Source organism: Hyaena hyaena, unplaced genomic scaffold (assembly GCF_003009895.1).
Source record: "Hyaena hyaena isolate Hyena2069 unplaced genomic scaffold, ASM300989v1 scaffold_250, whole genome shotgun sequence".
NCBI lineage: Eukaryota > Metazoa > Chordata > Mammalia > Carnivora > Hyaenidae > Hyaena > Hyaena hyaena.
In genome coordinates, this window is record NW_024080882.1 from 189,105 (window position 1) to 215,336 (window position 26,232).

At 39.5% G+C, this 26,232-nt stretch overlaps 1 long non-coding RNA gene across 1 annotated transcript in view; it reads right to left on the reverse strand.

Moving 5' to 3' along the window:
* The window catches only part of LOC120240237, a 60,131-nt gene that overhangs the window by 14,136 nt on the left and 19,763 nt on the right, over positions 1-26,232 (reverse strand). The window contains exon 2 of the long non-coding RNA XR_005530602.1: positions 15,350-15,499. This is a non-coding gene — a long non-coding RNA (uncharacterized LOC120240237). The remainder of the gene's footprint in view (positions 1-15,349; positions 15,500-26,232) is intronic.

Here is a 26,232-nt window from a genome sequence, read left to right on the forward strand (position 1 = left end):
GGGGAGTTTCTATTTTTTTCTAAGGCAGAGAGTGAATAAATAGGTGTGTGTATCAGTATTCTTTAGAGTTGAATAGAAATGTTATTCTGTTTATATTCAAGTTTTACTTCAAGTTTTATAAGAATGATTTTGACAAAGAGAAGCAAAAGGAAAAATTGAAGATAACCATGAGAAAATAATGAGTAATAATAAAATAATAATTATTAGAAATTATTATTATTATTTAAATCATTGGAAGAGAGAGGAAGCTCAGAGAAAGAATTCCACCCAGTAAATACAAGAAAAGGAGAGCTGAAGCATAAATAGATAAATAGGATCTCAGCAAGTGGAAGGGGAAGTTATACATCTGGAAAAGAGAATCGAGAATTGCTATCGGGGAATGGCAAGAAACTGGGGGCTTTCCTGTAGGCTAGAAGGAGCTAAAGATGTGTATGAGCCTGAAAATATAGATGGCAATGTGAAGGGATTTCAGTGTGCAGTGAATTGACTTTGTTTTTTTTTTTTTAATGTTTTATTTATTTCTAGGAGAGAGAGAGAGAGAGACAGCATGAGCAGGGGAGGGTCAGAGAGAGAGGGAGTCACAGACTCTGAAACAGGCTCCAGGCTCTGAGCTGGCAGTCAGCACAGAGCAAAACGCGGGGCTCGAACCCACGAACCATGAGATCATGACCTAAGCGAAAGTCGGACGCTTAACCAACTAAGCCACCCAGGCGCCCCGACTTTGTTTTATAAGAAACATTAGAAGTCTGTTAAGAATTTTTTTAAGGCTTTTTTAAGGTGTAATAAGTTCCCTAATTCATTAACTTTGCAATGTAAAGGTTATCCCAGGTAAGTTGATAAGCTCTAAAAAGAGGGTCTGATGTTAGAGAAACAGGCTTCTGCTGGCCATAAGAAAGTAAAAGGCTATGTTGTGAGAGGATCTAGATCTGATGGATGTGGGGGGGAGGGGGGGAGGGGCATGGAGGAGGACACTTGTGGGGATGAGCACTGAGTGTTATGTGGAAACTAATTTGACAATAAACTATTTGTAAAAACAAAAACAAAAACAAAACAAAAACAAGGCACATTTCCATACAGGCCATTTTGACTGGTGTGAGGTGACATCTCATTGTGGTTTTGATTTGCATTTCCCTGAGTGATGCTGAGTGTCTTTTCATGTGTCTATTGGCTGTCTGCACGTATTCTTTGGGAAAATGTCAATTCAGAACCTCTGCCCATTTTTAAATGGCATTATTTAACTTTTTGGTCTTGAGTTATATAAGTTCTTTATATAATTAGAATATTAACCCCCTATTAAAAATATTATTTGTAAACATCTTCTCTCATTCAGTAGATATATTACCTCACACCAGTCAGAATGGCTAGTATCAAAGGACAAGAAATTAAAAGTGTTAGTATGAACGTAGAGAAAAAGGGACTCTTGTGCACTGTTGGTGGGAATGTAAATTGGTATAGCCATTGTAGAAAAGAATATGAAGATTCCTCAAAAAATTAAAAATAGAAATAACATATGAAAAAAAAAGTATGTAACCTCTTGGAGGAGAGAGCAGCCTCTAGGTCACAACCAGCAAAAAAAAAAACAAACAACAAAACAAAACAGAAAAACAAAAAAAACCAACCAAACAGACCCTCCAGCCCTATAACACAAGGAACTGAGTTCTGCTAACAATGTGCATCTTGCTGTAAAAGGACCTCTAGCTTCAAAAGAAATCACTGCCTGACAACTTGATTCAGCCTGGCTGAGACCCTGAGTGAGCACAGATCCAGCTAACTCATGCCCACTTTCCTTCAATGGCTCAATCACTCCTTGGCCCTATCACAGTACTAAAAATGCAATCCCAGATTATAAAGCATTTTTTAAAACATCTCAGCTTTTTCTCTTATAACAGAGGCAGGAAGGAAATAGTAAGGTCCCACTTGACTTATTACCATTTATTATTTTCAAGACTATTTGGGAAAAAATAGTAAGCCATATGATTGCCATAAATATCTTGTTTTCTTTTTTTTTCTGTACTCCAAATATTCAAATCCAATTTCTAAATATGGAGTGAACTCCCCTATGCAAGCATCTTCTTTCCAAAACTATGGATGGTCACCAAATGAGTCATCTCTGTTATAGGGCAGCTCCATCAGTTAGGATCTTTCAGCCACAAGGAAAAGAATACTTAACTAGGGTAGTTTAAGCAAAAATGATGTTCTCCTGTTCCATATAAAAAAGAAGCTGGCAACAGTCTGGTTTAGCAGTTGAACAAGTAGAACCTTGATTCTTCCCAATTTCTATCCCACCATTATCAGATTATCAGGTCTTGGTGATGGTTTTTCTTAGCACAGGATGGCTGTTGGTAGTATTGATGGTCATATTCTTAATAGCACTCTAGGAAGGCAGGAAGTGGATATTGTCATGAACGGCCTTTACCTTATGATCTCCTTTTTTTTTAATTCATAAGTTGAGCTTGATGAAAAAGCATTCCAGCAAGACTCTCTCTTAGCCTCTGCCATTAATGGTGCCAAGAGAGACCAAGATTGCTATGGGTGGCAGAGACCAATACAACACATTCCCCAGTAAGGGGCATATTGCCAACCAAATACACTAAGATGTCACTTAACACGGAAAGAAGGAGAAAAGGCTATTGGATGGACTAGAAACAATGACTATCTTAACAGGGATCTCTCCTTGATGCTGTGCAAGCTGAGGATGCTTTGGTGACCCTTTGTCTTATACTACAACTTGGGACAAATTCCATAACTTCCTATGGTGTGGATTAAGGAATAACTTTACTGGGAAAGGGGAAATTTATAAAATTTAAAAATTCCCTGAAGAATAAGAGAAGAGAAGACAATTATTCTCCATTGTTCAATTATTCTACAAAGCAATGTGCTGGGGCCTGAGAGCTTTTCTGGAACAAAGTTTAGGTTTATAGTTAACTGAAAGGACCCAGCTCCCACATTACTTCTAATGCTTACATGTATCCATCAAAGGATGCATAGACTGCATGAACACCAGGATTTGGGTGCTTACTTTTTCTAGGAGCTCTGGGCAATGACTACTGCCCAGCACTTGAGGACAGTGTGTTCTATAAAAAGTTGCAATCTCCTTGCAAAAAAGAGAAGATCTCTACTCCTATGGAAACTTTAACTTGGTGCAGCCCTTCCACTAGAAAGAGATGGGTGGACCTGTTCAAGCTGGCTCATTTCCCAGGCAATCCAAAATGAAAACACATAATCATTTTAAAAAAACTCTTCCCCATGGTCTCATCAAATATAAATTTTTCCATCATGAAAAGTGGCCTGTCCACATGATGAATGGGAAGAGAATGATGTTATCTGTCATTCCTTCATCCTAATCTCCTATTCTTTCTTTGACTTTGGTGTCCAATTGAGATTTATCATTCTTCTTGGGGGTGACTCCAGTTGGTCATTTTTTGTTTTGTTTTAGTGTTGCTAATAAGCTCTGTGGTGACAGAAGACTTGAATTTTGTCATCACCACTCACCTCCAAAAACAAGGGAGGATGAGCAGAGAACCATCCAATGCAAAACAAGTGTCTCTCTGAGCCCTTTCAGATATAATCTACCCTTTTCCCATTAAAATCACAGTAATAGCTGGACAAAGATTTACTGTTCTTGTCCCTTACTAACAGATTTCAAAGTTCAGGAGCCCTGAAAAGACATAATTTTAGCTGCTCTCACAATGGATCCTCCCTTCAATACATCAATCAGCAGAAATGATTGATTTGAATCACCTCCAAGTTTCAGCTTTTGATAACCACAGAAACCACTGCTGCAGATACATGAAATCATTCTCTAAAGTCACAACTAGCACTGGTGGTGTCAAACACTGATAATACTGCCGTCAGTGTAGATGAGTGCAATGACCATCACCTCTACCTTCCAAAGCAATTAAACGTGCTGATGGTGATCCCAGCCATGAAATGTTAAGGACCACACTGCAGCTAGAAATGTGAAGGTTCAGGTGCTGATTTCTAAACAAAAGCCAATGGCTCCCTTTGATGCTGAATCAAGTTCTACAAATTCATTGGTGCCTTAAGTCCTAAGGCTTTTTATTTCTTACTTTATTCCCCCTACAACTCCACCACTTTAAGATTTTTTTTCATATTAAGCAAAGTAGTTTGAGTGAAATACCCTTTATTGTAATTGTAATATTTTCTGTAGATCTGTACATACATTTTAATTAGCATTCCTTATAATCTTTAATAAAAGTCTCCTCACTCTACTACATAAATAGACCAATGCCTGTCTTAAAGCACTAGACTACCAGACGTGTCAGAATGCTGGGATACAGACGGCACAGGCTAAAGCTAGTGACCCCTTTCTCTCAACTCCCAACATAAAAAGCTAAAATATTTATCCCTTTCCAATATTTGTTATTTTTCATTTGTTCCCCTATGTTGATTGTCGGCAAAGCCCCTGAAAAGTAAATAAGCCCAAGTGACTATTTCTAAGAACATCAATAAGAGCTGCTTTCATACTCTCCCAAATGTATTTCTTCATTGCTTATAAGATTTTAAAGAATGCATCCTGTTTTTACACTTTTAAAAAAATATAAAAAATAAACAAAAATACAAAGAATAGCTAGAAATAAAGAGGAAAGGAAACTTCAGAAGACAGGCAAACGAGTGACAGCTACTGAGTGAACAGAAAGGAAGCTGGAAGCTGGGATTGAACATGGAGATTCCTAAGAGATCAGGACAGGAGTCGCTATCCATCAACAGAAATGAGCCTGCCCTGCAGGTTTACCACATCTCCTTTCCCACGCACCTGACTTCTCTCCTTACTAATGCTCTTCTCAGACCAAAGTTCCTGCATGCTGCATCTGGAAAGGACTCTTTCCCTCTTTCCTCTTTAAACAAAAGACATGTGAACTCTGAAACTATATTTATGATAAAGAGGTTGTAGTATTCCCACTTCATATGAGATTGTCCTTTGATGTTACCTTATAGAACATTTTCAAGGAGGAAAAAAAGTCAAACTGACCTGAGTTTTCTCCCCTCTAATAAAAGGCAATTTGTAAAACATTAAGAATGAAAAAGATAACAAGGCTCTGCCCAACAAATGTAAATTGGAAGAAATTCACCACATGCTGGAGGTAAAAGAAATGTTAACACTTTAAGTATATTGTGCTCATATGTCCAAGTCTCTACCCTTCCTCCTATCCACATCAATTGCATGGGATTTGGCTGTTCTTTCTCCCAGTAAAGAAACCACAGATATTTTACCACCCCTTATTTCTGGGTTTGCCACATGATCTGCTGTAGTTAATGGGATATGAACAGGAAAAAAAAAAAAAAGTTTGTGCTATTGTGCCTGCTGGGTTTCACATGTGCCATAGCATGAGAATATGCCTAGACTGCCTGAGGAGAAGGATCCAAGACTTGGGCAACTGAGCCACTCACAGACAGCCCTAGCCTAGGTCAGCAGACGCTCAGATGCCCTGCAGATCTGTGGGCCAAGTAAATGCATATTGCTCTATGTTACTGAGATTATACGGTTGATTGTAAATGAGCTGATACCACACAGCAATTTCAACTTCTTTCATTTCCAGAGAACAAAGTTAGACCCCAGGAGTGGAACAGATCATGCTGGTGGCAATGCTGGAAATGAGGCCCTGAGACAGAACTGTGAAGGCTTGAGTTATGACTCTACACTGAGATACTCACCATCCTCATGGGCATTGGGAAGCCAGTTAATTTCTCTGAACCTCAGTGTTTCACTTGTAAATGGAGGTAATATACACCCTGAACAAGTAACTAGAAACTATCTGGCCAAAACAAGGCAATCAATGTGAAAACACTTTGTATAAAAGGGAGAAAGAAGCTAAACATGTTAGCTTAGTGTAGGCCAGTATGTGGTTAAACATTTACTTACATGATGTCATTTTATCTCATTTAATTATCATGAGAAGATTTAATTGATGAGCAAACTAAGGCCTCAGGAAACCTAAGTACCTTACCTAAAGACATTAACCCCACAGCACTTGACATGTTTTTATTAATCGGTAGGTAGGCAGCCTACTGACTGTAGCTCAGGAGAATCGTTAACCATTGTGGAATAAATAAATATCTGCCCTTGGTCCCCCAGAAACACGCTACAAAGTTATTTAAATTAGAATGACAGCTTTTACATCTTTGATCTGAAGATTATATTAGCAACATTTTTGTTTTTACATGATGTAGAAACCTGTCACCAGCCATTAATGGTCACCTCGGTTGCTAATGACAACATTCCACCTGCTCTGGAAAATGATTACCTTTCTCTGTGAGGGGATCCCAGAGGCATAAAGTACATCTCAAATATGCCACATGGCCTATATTTCTATTCAAACTACACCAAGCATATCTTCCAAACTCATTAAAACTACGTGTTTTTAGGTTTAACTTCTCTGGATGAAAAAGGACTGTCTTAGAGGTATCCCCTGATACTTTTCTAAATTAAACACATCAAGAAATGCCTCTGCAAATTTGGGGGTGGGGGAACATGATAAGAGGCACAACTATTTCATTTGCACCAACAAATACTAGTTGAGAAAATATGAGGTCAGGCCCTTAAATTACTGGGAATGCTCATTAGCAGCACAGCATCTTGACTTGAATGGGATTAAGAGAACCCACAAAAAGAATGAATATTGTATAAGGGCAAATAAACACTCTGATCTTTTCTTAGCTTCAAGAGTATGGAGTTAAAACTTCTTTCCTAGCTTCCTAATTGAATGATGGGTTGACATACAAGAACAACTTTCTCTGAGATAAAATCTCACACAATTTCTAAGGGTCTTCAGGCATTTTGGTTAATCCAGATTAAATTAAGTCCATCAGAAGGATTAAAGGAATATACTTTTACTTCACCTTAAAATCTCTTTCCCAATAAGATGTATTTGACATAAATTCTACTAGTAGGTCTTAAAACCTGCAATATCCTGAAGAAAATGAGAAGTGAAGCTGAAGGAAGATAATGGAATCCTGCCGAAATGTGAGATGACTCTTCTCATGGCTAACTTTCATTCTAATTATTTTCAAAGCACTTACAAATTTCAGGTCACAAAGGAAGGGTCAAAGGGTGACGGCTTTCTCTTCAACTTCCTAAAAAGCATTGTAGGTCCATGTGTCTTTATTTTTGAAGAGAAATATACTTTTTAAATTGTATTATTTACTGCTTTAAAGTTTATTTTGGAAGAGAAAGGTGTGTAAGCACAAGCAAAAGAGAGAAAGAGAATCTCAACCAGACTCAGCATTGTCAGCATGGACCCCAATGTGGGGCTTGATCCCATGAACCATGAGATCATGACCTGAGCCCAGACCAAGGGTCGGACACTTAAGTGACCAGGTGCCCTTTAAATTTTATTATTTTTAAGTAATCTCTACACTTGGGGCTAGAACTCGCAACCCCAAGATCAACTGTTGCATGCTCTACCAACTAAGCCAGCCAGACTCCCCTTGAATAAGAATCTTGAAGTCATAATTTCTAAACAAAAATTGAATGTGGACAAGAACTGTGCAAATGTTTCATATTCCTTTCCTTTCTAAAGTAGCTCTAAATTGTATTGGGGCTAGATGCACACATTTGGAAAGAATTTCTTAGGTAACTTAATTGTGATAGTTAACTGGTTTAACAGTAAACAACTAGTGTAATGATAAATTAAATTGTGTGTGTGCGTGTGTGTGTGTGTATAAACTGACAGAGCAGTGTTCCAGTTCACATAGAGAATTTTAACTAGAAAAGTCCTCTTTAAGAGACAAAATATACAGTATTTTCAGTAGGAAAATACAAATGTATACTTTGAAAATTACAAACTGGAAACCTTACTACAATGAAGTCAGGAGGCCAGCAGGGAGAGCTCTCATGCTCTACTACTTGTCATCAATTGCAGACCCAACAGGAAGAGATGGCCTTGCAAGCAGATACTACTTCCTCAGCAGGAGAAAGAAAGGCTTTCCTCCCCCGCTAGCAACAGCCCAGCCAAAAGAAGACAGTCACAGCTGAGCCAAGGAAAAGTCACTATCCTTCCAACTCCCAGTTTACTCCAACAGACTTTGTAACAGTCTTCCCAACTTTCCCCTTTTCCTCCTTTGTTCAGCTGATTTGTGTATGAGTTTTGCTGTAGCTTGCTCGTCCTGATTCTGATTCTCTCCTGTTCCCACATAAACCCACTTTTTTGCTGGTTAAACAACTGGCAGGTTAACAACACCATGGAAGACAACTGTGGTTTTGTGGTAGAATCCTATCTACATTTTGTAAACTCTGTGCAGTGCTTGCTGACATCCTGTCTGCGTTTCAAACAATGCCTAAGGATGTGCTAGATTCAGATTACGTTTTATGTTCACCAATACAAAAGTGCTCTTGAAAAACCAGTATTTTAGCATTTAGCATTGCCGAGGTATCATTGACAAATAAAATTGTAAGGTATTTCAAGTGTCCAACATGATTTGATAAAAAATATTTCTCTTAAATATAAGTCATCTATAGGAAGGAGAATGAGGTTTGTGTTTGCTATGTGTACTCTCTACCCAAACCCATCTCCCTTTTATTTGGGGTTAATGAACATAAGCAAGTAAAGCCGGGGATTTCCTATCTTTTAGGTGTGTAAATGCTTAAAGATAAAAAAGGATGGCATCTACACTAAAACATCTGCTGATGTAAAGTGAACAAACCTTTTAGAATCTCTACAGGTAAGAAAGTAAGTTCTATTCAAGCCCAAGTTTGGACAGCTGCCCAGGAAACATGCTCTTCACAAGAAAGTTTTGCAGAGAATGAACAGTTTTCACAGACTTATATACTTTTTATATCTTGTCAAAGCTCAAAACATTATAGATTAGCATATAGGCAGGAATCACAAGTTTTAATGTCAAGGAGTGCAGGGAGGAGAAGCACTGACAGATACTGAAGGACAATACAGTTTTCCTTTTGGCTCCACATGTACAAAGCAGGTGCACAACATATGCTTGCTGGGTCTTAGGTCAAGCTTTTCGTTGTACATAAGTTTATGTACAGTCATGCCAACTTAGAACAATATCTAAAGAAAACACTATAAATAAAGCACTTCCTTTTCCTATTCTATGTCTTGGTTGTGTCTTTTGGCTCAACACCCACCAAGAGATGAACCCAGTTTCAGGTAACACTGGGTCCTGGTCTACCCACAGTAGGCTGAATAAATGAAATCCCTGAGAGTTTGAGGATGGTTATGATGCACCCGGAGATCATTGAATCTGTATCTAGCTGCCTTTTCTTAAAGAACAATAATTCAATGGAATAAATTTGAGGATCTAATTGGCTCTATTAAGTGACCCATGGCTCTGGCAGCATCCCATCTAGCAAACAGGGAGGAGCATACAACATGGAAGGGTTTTATAAGAAGGAGCGTGAAGTGAGGAAGTTATTAGCAAAGAAGAAAAGGCCTGTCCCAGGCAAAGTCATCTTCCCTTGGGGATAGAGTTTCTTATTAGCTGTATCACCTCACCTGCCTTTGAAGGATGAAGGGGGATGAAGAGGCCCCATATGACAGGTTACCTTACTGGTGCTGATCACAAAATTCCTGACTGACCAGTTAAAACTACCTTTCTGGAGGATGCTGGAACTGCAGGTAGATGAGTTATTCCACCTCGGTTTGGGAACTTGGCCTATGTGGTACCATTTGGGGACTGTGGTTTTGTTTTTCTTTTTTTGTTGATGTTGTTTCTTTATTTTGAAAGAGATGGGGGTGGGGGAAGGGCAGAGAAAGAGGAAGACAGAATCTGAGGCAGGGTCCAGGCTCTGAGCTATCAGCACAGAGGCTTGTGGGGCTTGAACCCACAAGCCATGAGGTCATAACCTGAGCCGAAGTAGGGACACTCAACCAACTGATCCACCCAGGTGCCCCTCTTTTTTTTAATGTTTATTTTGGAGAAAGAGAGAGAGACAGAGTGTGAGTGGGGGAAAGGAAGAGAGAGAGAGGGACACAGGATTGTATGCAGGCTCCAGGCTGTCAAGCAGAGCCTGACACAGGGCTCGAACTCCCTGACCACGAGATCATGACCTGAGCTGAAGTTGGATGCTTAAGCAACTGAGCCACCCAGGCTCCTCTCTGCTTTCCTTTTTAAGGCTTTCAAAGGCAAGTGCAGAAGGATCCAGTATTCTAAGAAGCCACTCTTCCCAGTGCCATCACAAGACTGAGACCTACTTGTGTGAGTCACCAAGGTGGGAAGACACACACGGGCTCATCTGTCAGCCTGAATCCCTCCAGAAGTAGTTCTCAGACATGGGAGGTCAAAGAGAATAAAAAGGAGCCAAAAGAAGGGAGAAAGTGAAAGCTTCATAGTTCTCAAGGTTGTGGGCAAAGGGTCTGGAGTTGCCTGAGCCCCCACCTTGGGATGGGGTGGAGGGATCATTTAATGAGAAAAGAAGACCCAGGCAGAATCCCTCAAACATTAAAGAAGGAATTTGCATTTTGAAGTGATAGGCAGGGCAGAAGCTCAGAGCTGGAATGTCCGGAAGCACTACTTTGCAGGTCTATGTTATGCCTCCCTGGAGTGTGATGCACAGGCACAAATGTGCCTGACAACCAGGAATGTGCCGGTTACTTATGCTAATTCTGGGCAAGCTCCGGAGCTCACTGCCCCAGAGAAGCTCTGAACAAACACGGTTGGTTGCCTCTCATAAAGCACAGCTGTGTAAAATAACCTGCAGAACCTGAGGAAAGTTTGAGGAACTAAAAGGAAACAACTTTATGTTTTCCAATTTGTACTTTGCAAATAGCGCTTTTGTATCAAAAAAAAAAAGGCACTAAGTGAATTTTAAATAATGCTAGTAAAGTGAAACCTGGGTTTCTCTCTAAATATCAATCTACTTTTTTTCTATTATAGAAAAATGTTTAAGGCAGAATATCTAATAAATGGTCAAAGAATCAGACAAGTCAGAGCCACTACCTCACATTAGAAGGGGTATTTGGAATTTGGACTTAGTGAAAGTTATAAATACATACTGATGTTGCAAAAAAAATGGGAGCAGGGAAATTTAAAGAAAAACTGCATAGGCTAGCAAGACTTCATTGAAGACTATTGCATTAGGAAATCAAGACCATTGCAGCCACGGAGGGATACTGAACTGTGTTGAAATCAAAGGCAGGAGATAGCATCAGACTAACTTGGTCAGAAGGCAGAACTGGGTTTGAGGAGGATTTGGAGGTATATTCCCCTCCCAGAGGAAGGGCACCATCATGGGGAAATGGGAACTCAAGACTTGCAGTACCCTATTCTGTTATGCTGGGAAAGAAGAAAGCAGCTTTTGTCTCTGTCTGTGCCTGGGCTCTTTGGAAATTGGTATGCTGGTGAAGGTTTAACACATTTTTTCTTCAGGAGGCAACAGAATGTTATTGTGAAGCATTTGTTAAATGCTCCCACTATGGCTGACTCCCAGCCAGTTATGTGATGACACTGAAATGTTAATTTGGGAAGAAACACAATCAAGTCTTTGGAAGTGGAGCCAGCCAGCTCAAGTAGACCACCACAGCCTTGTAGCCAAGCAGGCTGGCAAGGAGAGAGTGTCACGGACATCCGGAAATAGTAACAAAATACCCTCCTGATCCAACTTTTAATTAATGAGACTTTAGATAGATGCACAAAGTTTGGGATATGAACAGCTTAAGAATTATGACACAGGGTGTGAGGGTGGCTCACTCGGTTAAGCGTCTGACATCGACTCAGGTCATGATCTCGCGGATCCTGAATTGGGGTCCCACATCGGGCTCTCTCTCAGCACAGACCCTGATTTGGATCCTGCCTCCCTCTCTCTCTCTGCCCCTCCCCCACCTGGCACATGCTCTCTGTCTCTCTCTCTCTCTCTCAAAAATAAACACTTTTAAAAAATGAAAAAAAATATTATAACACAAACTTACTAACTTATAATACCTTATCACTTACAGTTGACTTAATTCCCATTACTGAATTCAGATGATGAAACCAAAGGTCTCAGCTTCACATAACTAGTCAATGGCCATGCTGAGAATGGACCAGAGGACTGCTTCCTCAACCCTCTCTTTTGCACAACCTCAACTCTGAACAACATTCACAAATCCTTTTCTCAAGATCCACATCCTCAAAAATATCCTTTACCATCTTACCTAAGAGCCCACAATTCTTACAGGGTGATCCCTCCTTTAGAGGTAAACACAATTCAGGATATTGAAGATAAAATGAAAATTTGTCTGTGAGGGACATCACCCTTCCATCACCATCCCTGCCACATTAGTGAGAGATGTTCTGATATGACTTCATGGGACAAGAAAGGAGTCTTTTTTTTTTCTTGAAAAGAGAAACATAAAGGGGATTTCAATAGTGATGCCCTATGTGACAGGTGGGAAAGCAAATCTAAGTGTAAAGGGGGAAGAGTGGCAAAAGTAAAGGACCTCCTAGCAGTAAGCATCTGACTGATTCATCTAGCCATTCCATCAGCCTGTGACTGCACTCATGGCAGGTGCTGGGTACTAGTTTGAAGAAAGGAGAGAGAATTGGAAGGAAAAATGAATGGCAGGAAGGGTAGAAAGACAGATGGACAAAAGAGAAGGAGAACGTAGAAGAGGGTTCAAGGGCCCCTGGTGGGTTGCACTCTTAAAAATAAGAAGAATGGGGCATGTGGGTGGTTCAGTCAGTTAAGCATTCCACTTCGACTCAGGTCATGATCTCACAGCTTGTGAGTTCAAGCCCCGCGTTGGGCTCCGTGCTGACAGCTCAGAGACTGAAAGCCAGCTTCAGATTCTATGTTTCCCTCTCTCTCTGCCTCTTCCCCACTCATGCTCTCTCTCTCCTTCAAAAAAATAAATATTTTTTAAAAATACAGAAAATGTCTGAAAACGGAGCTCTTTTAGAGCTGGGAAATATGGCCTTACTTTGACATTTACTTAAGTGCTGGCTTCTGCAGGCCCCTAACGTGAAATGAGTTTTATCTGTAACCTTCACTGTGCCCATCTTGCCACAACATAGAATTCTCCTGGTCACAAAGGGGATTCTACTGCCCAGTCTTTGTATTTTTACATTTAACAATAATTACAATGAAACCAACAAACTATGTACTTACTTAGATTCTGAAATTGCATGGACAGGATATGTAACTTCTATGAAAAATAATGGTGATTGTTTTATTCAACGTACATGGCAATAAGGAGTGAAATAAAAGGGCTAGAAAATGCTCCCTTTTCATTCAACTAGGTAAATGGACTCTCCACTTGGAAGATGATGTGCTCTTTGGAAGAAATGTTATAGATTAACAGTAGCTTTTGGGATGCAACAACTGATAAAGGCTTCTTCTGTTTTCTTTATAAAGTACTACTCCATGAAGGAGGTTATCATCTCCCTACAAGGTTCTTTTCCGGACTGGTTTATTTTTTTTCCATCTGTGTAATTTTCATTTGTTATTCACACAGTAATGCTCTCTGAAGTAGAGGAGACAAGATTGTTAATGAATTTTTAATTGTCATAGTTTTACTTTAAACTTAGTCACTACCAAGGAATAAACATTACTGTATTCTCCAGGAGAGACCGTAAGGCCTTCCAAATTCTCTGTACCCCTGCACGCTATTAATTGCTAAGTTTTCCACTACCCTCAATAAACAAATTGTGCTCTATTACCACCACCATGGTAAGGATCAGCTGCTCCTAGAGCTGGGAAAACTGACTTTCATAAGCAAAAGCTGATTTTTATTGTATGAGGTGCAAGATGTCATTTGTTCCTTAGCTTAAAATTAGTGAAAAGTCTTTTTCATGTGTTTTTCCCCTCTCTTTATCTCTCCCTATCTGTCTGAAGAAAAATGTTTATTGTCGGTAGGTGCTAAGTGCCTCAGAAAAACAGAATCCCTTGCCAGAACGGGCTTCTGCTGGATAAAGAGAGATGATGGACTAAAGTCATTTTGCAGAAGTGAGGTTTCCAAAATAAACCAGAGGAAGATATCTGAGATCTACTGAATGAGCTGCTGTGAAGATAAGGCCACACTCTTGTGCCCTCAAATAATGAGACCTGGGAGAAGCAGTCAGGGGCAACAGGATTTAATGAACTCAATCAGCTCCTACTTTAGAAGGCTCAAATGCACAGAAAGGGCACGAAAATGGATTTGTTGTATTAAAATTTAACTTAATAAATGTTGGGAGCTTTTGCTGCTTACAGAGACAAACTTGTTTCAACGTTCATGTGCATGAGAGGTGATAATCAGAACAGCACTCATCCATCAGGAAGGACATAAGTGACAACAGCAATTCAGGATCCTCCAGGTGTTTGGCCATACCAGGCTTAACCCTTTAGGTGCTGAATCATGGAGACTACCAGGAGCATGCCTGGTAGAAAACGTTAATGAGTGAGGCGCCTGGGTGGCTCAGGCTGTTAAGCATCCGAGACTTCAACTCAGGTCATGATCTCGCAGGCCGTAATTTGGAGCCCTGCACTGGGCTCTGTGTTGACAGCTCAGAGCCTGGAGCCTGCTTCAGATTCTGTGTCTCCCTCTCTCTCTGCCCCTCCCCTGCTCATGCTCAGGGGTGTGTGCACTCTCTTTCTCTCTCAAAAATAAATATTAAATTTTTTTTTTTAAAAAAAGAAGAAGTTAATGAGTATCTACCAATTTCAGAATTTTATTATCAGTGCCTTCTAAGTGAACCTAAGTCCTGGACCATATTTAATTCTGTGCACACTTGGTCTAACAGATACTCTTCAGGTTTTGCCCGATGCCTGTTCCTTCCTATTCTCCTAATCCTGATACATTTTCAACCAGGCAATATTTCATCCTGCCATTCAAACACAATTTGTAAAATTTATTTTTAAAGTTTTTTTTTCTAATTATTTTGAAAGGGAGAGAAAGCACGAGTGTGGAACGGGCAGAGAGAGAGAGAGGAAGAGAGAGAGAATCCCAAGCAGGCTCCACCAGTGCAGAGCCTGATGCAGAGCTCGAACTCATAAACTCAGAGATCACGACCTGAGCCGAAATCAAGAGTCAGATGGTTAACCAACTGAGAAACCCAGTTTTCAAATTTTCCTCCCAGTTTTCACATCAGTCCATTCTACTTTCTTCAAATGGCAATTATTAAGCTCATAGGAAATGTGTCATCATTTAACTCATGAAACAAAAATTTACTGTCTTACCCAGAAATATATGTAATAGTCACAAAAAAAATCAACATCTGAATATAATACCCCCTTCTCTTCCTACCATCAACTTCATCTTAACTCATAGAAGATTTTGCTGTTTCCCCCTCATCTGCTTAATATGCAAATAAAACAATAGGGGTAGTACTGGCGGACAGGGAAGAGAACCAAAATGTGCGTAGTTATGTGGGTCGTAATTCCTATTACACACATAGAGCTTTAATGGGATTGTCTCACCTGACTGAAAGAGTGACACTCAAAGAAGTCTTGAACGTAACAGGTGCTGACTGTGGATTTGTGAAGACTTGAAGATGTTCTGTCTAGGAAGGCTCCTCATTAGATATGTCGGCCCAGTCGTCAGTGGGGAATGACGGTATGTAGTTCGGCCTGGGAATAGCCAAATATCAGAGTTGGAAGGTAATCTTAAACAAACCAAATTCCTCTAGGCTAGCAAACATACATTGCACACATTCTACTGATGGTGCTATCTTTTTCCTTTTTTAACTGAGTCCTCTAGTATGGTAGAGTCAGTGCAAAGCTAGAGAGGGGAAATATGATTAAATTCATTCAGTAAAAGCTTTCAATACCTAAACATGCTGATGGATAACTCACTCAGAGCCCTTCTGAGAAGCAGGTAAGGCACAAGAGCATCAGGAACTGACCAGCCATCAGGAAGGCTAGATAGGCAAAAAGGTTTATAATATGGTAATGACAAGTGCAATGATTAAGGGGGAAAGTTTTGGGTATTAGCTACAAAAGCAACCCAGGGTGATACCCCATGCCAGGGCAGGAGATAACTGTGGAAGGCTTTTTGAAGGTATAGAGGCTGAACTGGGTTAATACCAGTGAGGCTCTCAAAGCAAAGAGGGAAAGGATGTCCCATGCAGTGACTACTGAAGGTAGTTATAAAGGAAATAGACTGTAAAGGTATAACAGGACAAAGAAATCTGAGTGGTTTAATAATGACTGGGTCTGAGAAGATGACTCTTCTTCTAGGTATCTGTTTAGTCATAGGCAGCCTTAGAATGACACAGTGAAGGAGAGCACTTAGCAGCATGCCGGAGACTGAAACTGCGCAGGTCATCCCTGATGGCAAGGCCCAGGGAAAAACCTGTGGGAAAAGACTGCAAGGCAGTCAGAAGAACCCCCTGAAGAATTCTTCTTCTCTGCTTAGTCTGTGCCTTTTACTGTCACTTCTGCTGTTAGTCAATTCTAGGATTAATATGAAACCAGAATCACCCAAAGTTCCCCCCTTCCTCCAAAATGGAATGTACCTAAATATCAAGTTCCCCCCCCCCCATAAGATGCTGTCTAATGAATACTGTAGCAATTAACAAAATTGGAGACAGTCCGGTCCACATGGGGTCTATAAGAGCCCAAGAATTTATTTTCCTTGTATGGGTCTAATTGCCAGTAAGAACACATATTATGCCATAAGCAGAGACAAAAACAAGACTTACTAGTTTTGGAGGACTTTCTCGGAAAAGTGTTAAAGAAATATTTGCCTACTAACCTCACGCCTGTGAGGCAACTTATGGATTGTTCTGGCCAACGAATAGGATCGGTAAATGCAGAGACCAAATTCTAGTTAATCCACGTAAAACATTTCCATACGTCACCTATGATAAATGTGGACATTGTTCTTTCTTAGTAAGGGGTTGTGAGAGTCTATTACCTATGACCGCGGGTATAAGTGTATCCTGTTTTTGCATGCCCACTGAATTTAAACAATCAAAGGGCACTTTGTTTTCATGCATTCTGGTTACATGCTTCACTTATTTCCTGCCATGTGTAATAAAGAATATGTAGAACTTTGTTATGACTACCTGGCAAATTTTATCAATTTAAGTAGAAATCTTGTACTGTGAAATCACTGTTGATAAGAACATTTAGAAATATTAAATCCCATAACTGTTTTCAAAAAATGTAAATTGTTTAAGCATGATCGTTTGGATTTGCTATAAAAATCCTAACCTGAAAAATAAATTTGAGCTGTCCACCTGAAGAGGCTGGCTCCGTGTCTTCTTCGCCGACTCCAACCCTCACTTTCCGGGTCAACCCTGGCTTGCAGAGGCTGGACCCCTGCAGCAGCATGTAAATACTCCATAAATGATATTTCGTCTGCAAAAATCTCCGTGATGCGTTCAGGGAACAGTAATGATTCCTACACCTTTGGAGTGAAAAGATTTAAATCAGAAAATGATAATCAAGGCAGAAGAATTGAGGGCTAATGGATTCACTGGTGGAAACGGCTAGTTGTTGCAGGCTCTGGTTTTCAGAAGCAGATACAGACACACAGTTAGGGGTGCAAGATGTTTCTAAGGGATTGGAAAGATGAAGGAAACGATGAAGCAGGGTAGGAAAGACAAGTCAAACTGTGAGGCAAGCGCCCAGAAGGGGAGGGAGCTTTTAAGTAAGCACTGCCTTTCAAAGGTATCTGTGTGAGTGGAGACGGTCAGGTCAGGTATTTATACTTCTGCTTCATTCAGTTCTCGAAGGTGGGCAGCCCCAGGAGAGGCATGGCCTCAGACAAAGCAACTTTCAGCTACTGAGACAGACAAACTCCCTGCACTTTGGCAGACACTCGCTCCTTGAAAGGAAACTTGGGAGACAGATCTCCCCATCTATCAAAATAGTGTCCCCTAAAAACATGTCCTCCTTCCCTTCTTGGTGAGTGAAAGATGGTTCTTCTCAGCCCACTTAGAGCCAGGCAGGATACCTGCCTGTAGACAATGGAGACTCCACGTATGAGTCTTTTGTTTCTCTCCACCCATACTATGTTCGTCAAGGGGACTATATGTTCCAGATAGGGCACCCACTGGACAGAGGAGCCTCCGTCCACTAGCATGGTCTAGTGGCTCCATGGATATCATTCAGAAGAGTTCAACCTTAGGTGTAATACATTGAGGAACTGTTACAGGATCTTAAGGAAGATGGTGATCTTTATTAGACCTGCCTTCAGAAAGGTCAAATGGGCTACTATATGCAAGATTTTTGAAAATGGGCAAGGCTGAAGACAGACAACTTATTATCAATTTTTGAGTGAGACAAATAAGATGCCAAGATCAAAGGATTTACGAGAGGGAAGAGGAAAGCTACAGTAAAGGGTTAACTATACAAGTTAATAACAGATTGGATGGAGGGCAGAGTATACAGTCTGGGATGTGAGGCTGATATCATTTACTGTATTTCCATCAGAGAGGCTCTGATAGGATAATAAAAGCAGTTAATATTTACCAAATACTTTCGTCCACCAGTCATTGTGCTAATCATCACTTGGCATGCATTTCTCCATCTTCTCAATAGTCATTAGGCATCCTTTCTATTTTGCTGGCAGAACACGAGCTTTATTTAGAAACTAGGTTTTTTGTTTTTTTTTAATGTATCCTTAGAGGTCCTCCCTATCCCAAGGAGTAAATGTTCATTAGTCTATGCCAATTGTAATAATTCTATTTTCCTTATCAGTGATTTGTCAGATATGGTGCTGTGACAGAAAAACAAGACAAACTCGAAAGCCTAGTGAGAGTCTTCTGGGGTCGTTTTCCTCATAATTAAAAAAGAGGAAAATTTAAAAAAAAGGGGGGGGGACTTGCTCATTCCTGCCTTTCAGCATTGCCAAGTGAGGCCCCTCTGCCGGGAGCTTCTTGTTATGTCCCAAAGGGGCAAGTATAGAGACTCCCAGAGAAAGAGACCAGGAGCCCTCACATCATGGAGCCACTTGAGATAACCAACTTTGATAGACCCCACCTTCTGAGTTCTTGTTATTTGAGGTAGCACACTGTTCTCACTGGTTAAGCCACTTTTAGATTACTTGCCCTTAAAGGATCCTAGCTGATATAAAGGTTTTAGTGTTATTCTCTATGCTTGAAGGAGGTAGGAGAAGGAAGAGACCAAACCCCAAATCTCTCTGAGAGCGGAGATCCTCTGACAGATTTGGTAGTCATCCCCATCAAAGTACTAAAATCTTAAATGCCAGTATTTGGGAAAATAATTGTATCATTTTTTCCCCAAGCCTGACATAGGCTTTCATAATCTCAAGTTTTCTTCTCATTTGTAAAATATCCTTTGTTTCACTGGATTTCAGTCATAGCTACTTCCTTCATTCTTGCTATGACCCTTAAGTATTTCACCAGCTCCACTCACCACATAAGACAGAGTGCCATTAGCTCTGAATGGCTGTCAGTGGCTGTTAAAGAACTATTGAAATTCAACCTTTCATTAGTGACTGGCACATAATTTCGTGACATTTAACAGGGCCCCAGGCTGCTACTGTGGCAGCAGACTTTTCAAGGACTGTATTCTTCAGAACAAAAGACACTATTACCAAATTCCAAGATTCTGTCTTTTATTTCCAGCCTCATTAGTGGCTCAGGTGAAACTATCCTTTTCATCTAAATAAAACTGTTTATGTTTTCTTCAACAAAACAACCTCACACCGTGTAACCTTTAAAAAATGTATTATTTTCATTTTAATTTTATAGTAGTTGCCTCATGAAGGCAAGATATTCCTGAAGAATAGACAAAACTAGAAAAATCACTCAAACAAAAGGAATCAGAGAATTTTAACCAAATCTTAACTTTAACCAAAACTTATTTTGCTAAGTTCATTTTGTTTAGTCCTCTACTGAGTATGAAAGCATAGGGAACACTGACAGCAATACAATCCTTTAGCATGATGCTATCATTTCCCAAAATGAAATATGATATTAAATGCCAATTCCTTCACCTAAGGTATGGATCCCACGTGTTCTCACCTTCGCAGAGTCTCAACACTCCCTCTCCTGCATCAGTAATGTCTCACTTCTTGATGTCCTATTACCACCAGTGTACAAACATGCACTAATACTGTTCTCTGTGAAACAAACCAAATAAAACCTCCCTTGACCTTGACCTGAATCATCTAACAGTGCTCGACTTTTCCCCAGTTAACTGTAAATTTTCTTGACAAACTTAAGAGTCGTGTCATAGGATCTTCTAAAAGCTTTCCAATCAGGCTTCTGTCCCCTCTATTTCAAGAGACAAATCTTGTCAAAGCCTCTACAAAAACGTGTCCAGAGGTCATTGTTCTTTCCTCACCTTAATCACAGTGACCCACTGATGTCAGCATGACTGCCCATCTTTCTTCCTGAAGCTCTCTCATCTCCTGATGTCTTGGACCCCTCATACTTGAAATTAACTGTCTACCTTGTTAGTGGCTGCATCAGTCTCCTTTGCTAGTTCTTTTTCCCCTGCTGAACCAGTCAATGTCCTGGGAGCTCTTATCAGCTCTAAACACGCTCTCTCTCTCTCTCTCTCTCTCTCTCTCTCTAAATGACAGGTTTTCAAGCCTCTGGCTTCAAGGAGAATCTGTCTGTACCTTTAGATCCATCCACATTTGCCCTAGAACTCCTGACTCACACAATGACCCCTCTCCTTCATATCTGTCCATGGGTGTTTCAAGAACTTCTTCAATTCAACAGAGCCCAAACAGAACTCTTAACTCTCCACAGGATCCAACCACCAAACTAGATGCAGTCTCACATTAGCTTTTTTGAATAACTTTATCCAATATCTTAAACCAAACTGACAGATTTTTGTTGATTTCTTACTGTCCATCAGAGATCCCCACTCTCAAGTATACCTACCAAATCATCAACATACCATGTTCATTTTTTTCCTCAAAGACCTATACTAAACCTAGTTCCCCATTTCTACTATATAAGCCACCATTGCTCATTCAGCTTATTCACAGCACTGTAGCTAGCCTCTCTGATTCCATTTTGTCACCACCTAGATTTTTGGTTTTGGTTTTACTGATTGACTCCAGAGAACTATGATTTACATGCAATACAAAGCACCTATTTTAAGTTTACAAATTCAATGTGTTTGTCAAATGTGCATCCCCAGAGAATCGTTACCCCAATCAAGATACGGAATATTTCCAACACCCCAAATTCTCCATTTGGCCATTTGCATTCTATCCTCCCTTACCTCTGGCTGGGGCAGTAACTGTTAAACTCTGTTACTGTGTATTAGTTTTATCTGTTCTGTAATAATATATACATGGGGTTATATAGTATGTGCTCTTTTGAGCCCTAGGTAGCCCAGCATAATGTTTTATGATTCATCAATATTACATGCCTAATAGTTCATTTTATTTTACAGCCTGGATATACCACAATTTAAGGGAAAAAAAAGTCAAAGAATATCTTTGTGACCTCAGAGGATAAAAACACTAAGTAGATTGTAATAAAAAAAATAAACATCACAATGAACTCCCTAAAATTAGTTAATATTCCTAGTCCTGAGGACTTACTTGATATTAAAATATATTTTCCCATCCTCTGTTAAAACTATCTATTCAAAATGCATTTTCTCTAGATGAATCTACAGTAATATACTTTGGTTTTTAGTTGAACAGTTTAGAGCATTTATAATTAATGTAATTATTGATATAGTTGCTTTTAAGTATACCATCTGGCTATCTATTTTTTAATTTGTGCCATATATTTTTTTTGCCTTTTTTCTTGCATTCTTTTTGAATATTTTAAATATTTTTATTATTCAATTTTTCTTTACTGTGGTCTTATTAACTGTAATTTTTAAATTGATAAAGCAGGAGTTTTAGAGTTTGCAATGTGCATTTTGTCACTATTTTCAAGTAATATTTTGCCACTTCAGAGATTAGAAAAGTTTAACAGTATACTTCTGCTATAACCCACTCTTCTTTATACATTTTATGTCAATTTCATTACACATCATAAACTCCCCAAATATATTACATTTAAAATTGATCAATAAAACATATTTTACAGAAACAGAAAAATGAGGGAACGTTTTTATTTACCCACAGAGGACTATTCACAGTAATTTTCATTCCTTAGTAAACCTGTCAGACATTCCTTCAGCCTGAAGAAATTTAAACTTTCTTCTTGTGCAGACCTTCTGGTGAGGGATTCTCCAAGTTTTTCTTTTCCTTAACATATATTTATTTTCTCTTCATTCCTGGAGGATTTTTTTCCCCTGGATACAGAATTCTAGATTGACATTTGACAAAAAATCAATAATTTTCTTTTGTTTATTCTCCTCCATTTGATCTCTTTTTGTCTCTTCTAAACTTGTATTTTAACAATGATTTTAGGTAACCTGAATTATGTGTTTTGGCTTTTTTTCACGGATTTCAATTTTTTGAAAATCTGGGACACACGACCATATCATGTTTGTAAAATTTGGAAAATGTTAGTCCATTATTTCTTCAATTTCTGTCAACTTCCTTTTGGAACTCTAAAAATACCATTGTTAGAATGCTTAGAACCATCTCCCAGTTCACTGAGGCTGAAATATACATTTGTTGCAGGAATACTGTTTTCTCTCAGTGCTTCTGTATGCACAATTCCTATCACTGTGTCTGTCTTTCAATCCACTGATCTTTTTTCCATGGTGTTTAACCATCAGAAAAAATTTATCAATGCATATAATGTATTTGGGGTTCTAGACATTCCATTTTGTTCCTTTTTAATATTTTGTATTTCCTATGTTCCAATTTACATCAATTGAATGATCTGGATATTTCCTTTTCCAAGCGCTCTGGCACCTAAATTAAAGGTCATGGGTCACTTTGGTGAAGTACTGGGTAATTTCTATTATACATTTATCACTGTGAAAAGCGATCCTTCATCACAGACAGAACATCTCTTTTAGTCAACAGGTTCATGGTCTGAGAAATGGATCACATCCGGAATCTAGGGAAAAGAATATCATGTTTTAATGGGCAGCTTCTCTCTGCCTCTTCATCATCCAAGTTTTAAATCTATTTTGATTGTATACATTATGCACAACCCATTTGTTGTCTATTCATATTTCCTTAAGGGCTAACATTCTGTTAACCATCTCCTTACCTCACTGTGAGGCTAGCCTCCTCTGTCTGTCACTCAGATCTTGCCACTCATTGTGATCATTGCACTTACCTTGCTTTTGATTGCTAAGCACTGACATCTTTGTTATTTTAAAATGCAATCATAGTAAATGCTATCAGGATGATGCCCCCAGTTCTATAACAGCAACCCCTAAGGTCATTCTTTGCCTATTAAGAACAGCCCTCACTCACTGAGCTAAATTTTTATTCCCCTTTCACCAGCTTATTCCTTATTACACTGGAATGTTCTCTAGGCCTTCTCATACAACACTATCAGCTGTTTATCTTGCCTCATGGAATACATCCTGCCCACCTCTCTGGGTCTTTTAATTCTTTGTCCTGCCATCCACCCTGAAAACTCTGGAAATTCTGCTTAACTTACTTCAGCTAAATATTTGTTCCATGTTTCCAAGAGTTCTCCTAAGAGAAAATTAGCAGGACCTCCCACGGTAGATGACAGAATTTTGAATTCTGTTTCATAGGATATTGCTCCCATATTGATAAACTCTCCTTTCCCTAACTTTCTCTGCTCCCTGCCTTAGTTCAGCACGCTCAGTGTCCAATCCTGTGCACATATTCATCTTCACATGGTCTCTAAGCCAGATCATGCAGCAACTTCAGCATATGGTTGCTCTCTCCTTCCCAAGCCTCATACTTCTTCATATTAGTATTCTGGGATTTCTGCTGGCAGTGCCTTAGATTCGGTTCCCTGAAAATGGGATTTTTCAATGATAAAGGTGATTGGACAATGCTCTCAGGAATTTCATCTGGGAGAGTGTAAGGGGGGGCTCTGGCAGGAGGAGAAGCTGAATCACAAAGCAGTTGTAACTGAGCCTTCAGACAATCTACAGAAAGTTCTAGGGTTTGACGTATCCTTTGGAGTTACCCCCAAATAAGTTAAGGATGCCAGATGTTCAAATCTCTGCATCATCTGGTCACTGTCCACAGGTTTTCTACCCACACTCCTTATTCCATTTCAGGAAGAAATGCAATTTTGATCAAAGCAGCTCCTTGTTGCCAAGTAAGAAATCACAGTGAAGGCTTTAGCTTTGTGTGATTCTATCAGCAGCTGGTATATAGAAGATTTGACCTTAAAGAGGTGACCTGGTGGGACACCGACTATCTACTACAGACGTACACAAATGTTGAGACCAGTTCCCAAGTTTCTTCTCACTTCCATACCTCTGGGATTTTTTTAATTTTTTTAAATTTAAATTCAAGTTAGTTAACATATTAGTTTCAAGAGTGGAACCTAGTGATTTATTACTAGCATATAACATCCAGTGCTCATCCCAGCAAGTATCCTCCTTAATGCCCTTCACCCATTTAACCCATCCCCCACCCACCTCCCCTCCAGCAACCTTAAGTTTGTTTTCTAAATTTAAGAGTCTCTTATGGTTTGTCCCCCTCTGTTTTTATATTATTTTTTCCTTCCCTTATTCTATGTTCATCTGTTTTTTTCTTAAATTCCACAAGTGAAATCACGTATTTGTTTTTCTCTAATTTTGCTTAGCATAACACACTCTAGTTCCACCCATGTGGTCATAAATAGGAAGATTTTGTTCTATTTGATCTGTGAATAATATTCCTGTGTGTATGTATGTACCCCATCTTCTCTATCCATTCATCAGTTATGTTTGCAATTGCTTGGTGCTTACATAGCCATCTCAAATTTGGCACTGTGCTACTTTGCTCTATTTAGTCAAATCCATCTAGCTTTTTCATGTTTTATCTGTTGGTGGCCTCACCATTCACCTTATTAGACAAGATAGAAGTCTGAATTCCTACATTTTGCTCTTTATTTTTTTTTCGTGGTTGAAATGCCCTTTCACCCTATCTTCTACAGAGTAAAATTGTATTCACCCTTCAAGGCCAAACTTAGATATCACTTCCTTTCTGGAGCTGTCTTTGGTTGCTATAAGCAAAATTAATTATTCTGTTCTCTAAGCCACTGACATAGGCGGTACATTGTACTCCTCTTCCAGGGCTGCCTTAACAAAATAATAGGGACTAGGGGGGTTAAACAAAAGGAATTTATTTTCCATAGCTCTGGAGCCTGGAAGTTCAAGATCAGGGTGCCAGCATGGTCAGGTGTTGGTGGAAGCTCTCTGAGATGCAGATGGCTGCCTTCTCCCTGGTCTTCACATCCAGAGTATGCTCTCTTTTTGTCTCTTCTGAGAAGAGTGCTAATCCCATTGTGAGAGCCCCACCCTCAGGATCTCATGGTAATTAAGTAATTACCTCCCAAGGGTTCCATTTCCAAATACCATTACAGTGGAAGTTTACGGCTTCAATATATGACTCCCGTGATGGTGGGCGATGGATAGACACATTGAATCCATAGCATACATTATTCTGTAACAGGATTTACCACACTGCGTTCATGTAAGTGATATACATGGATAAATTCTCTTTAAACCATGGACTTCTAAAAGGCAGGCGCAGTCCCATTTCATTTTGATCTCCAGTGACTTGCACAGGGATAGCTACTGGGTTATGCTTAAGGCTTATTTGCTGAATTATAAATAAATCTGTATTATACATGTGCCTTTTTAAATATAAAATGGCAAGTCTGGGTTTCTAATTCTATGTTTATATATGCTGGTAGCTTGCCAATATCAAGATTCTGATAGTGATAAATTAGTTATGCTTAGATGGCAGACCCTATTTGGTACTCATAGAACTGTACTTGCACTTCACAACACTTTACACAAACATAATCAGTTAGATATATATTGAGCTCCTTAGTACTTTTTGCTCTAGTTACACACACAGAGGGTCTATGTATGTGCTATTTACCATGACATGCCTAGCACCTAGCACTTGATAATTGTTTTTTTAATGTTTTGTTTATTTCTAGGAGAGAGAGAGAGACAGCGTGAGCAGGGGAGGGTCAGAGAGAGAGGGAGTCACAGACTCTGAAACAGGCTCCAGGCTCTGAGCTGGCTGTCAGCACAGAGCCCGACATGGGGCTCGAACCCACGAACCGGGAGATCATGACCTAAGTGAAAGTCGGATGCTTAACCGACTAAGCCACCCAGGTGCCCCAATAATTTTTTTTTTTTATCAAATCACAGACATGAATATATTGATCTTTGTGGAAAACACAGCTACAGAAAAAAAATTTTCCAATATTCATCAAAAAAAATTTTAGACAGGTTAGCTTCAGTACTGACAACCAGTAAGAAACAAGGGAAGAGAGAGGGTGGGGGAAGAGGGAGAGGGA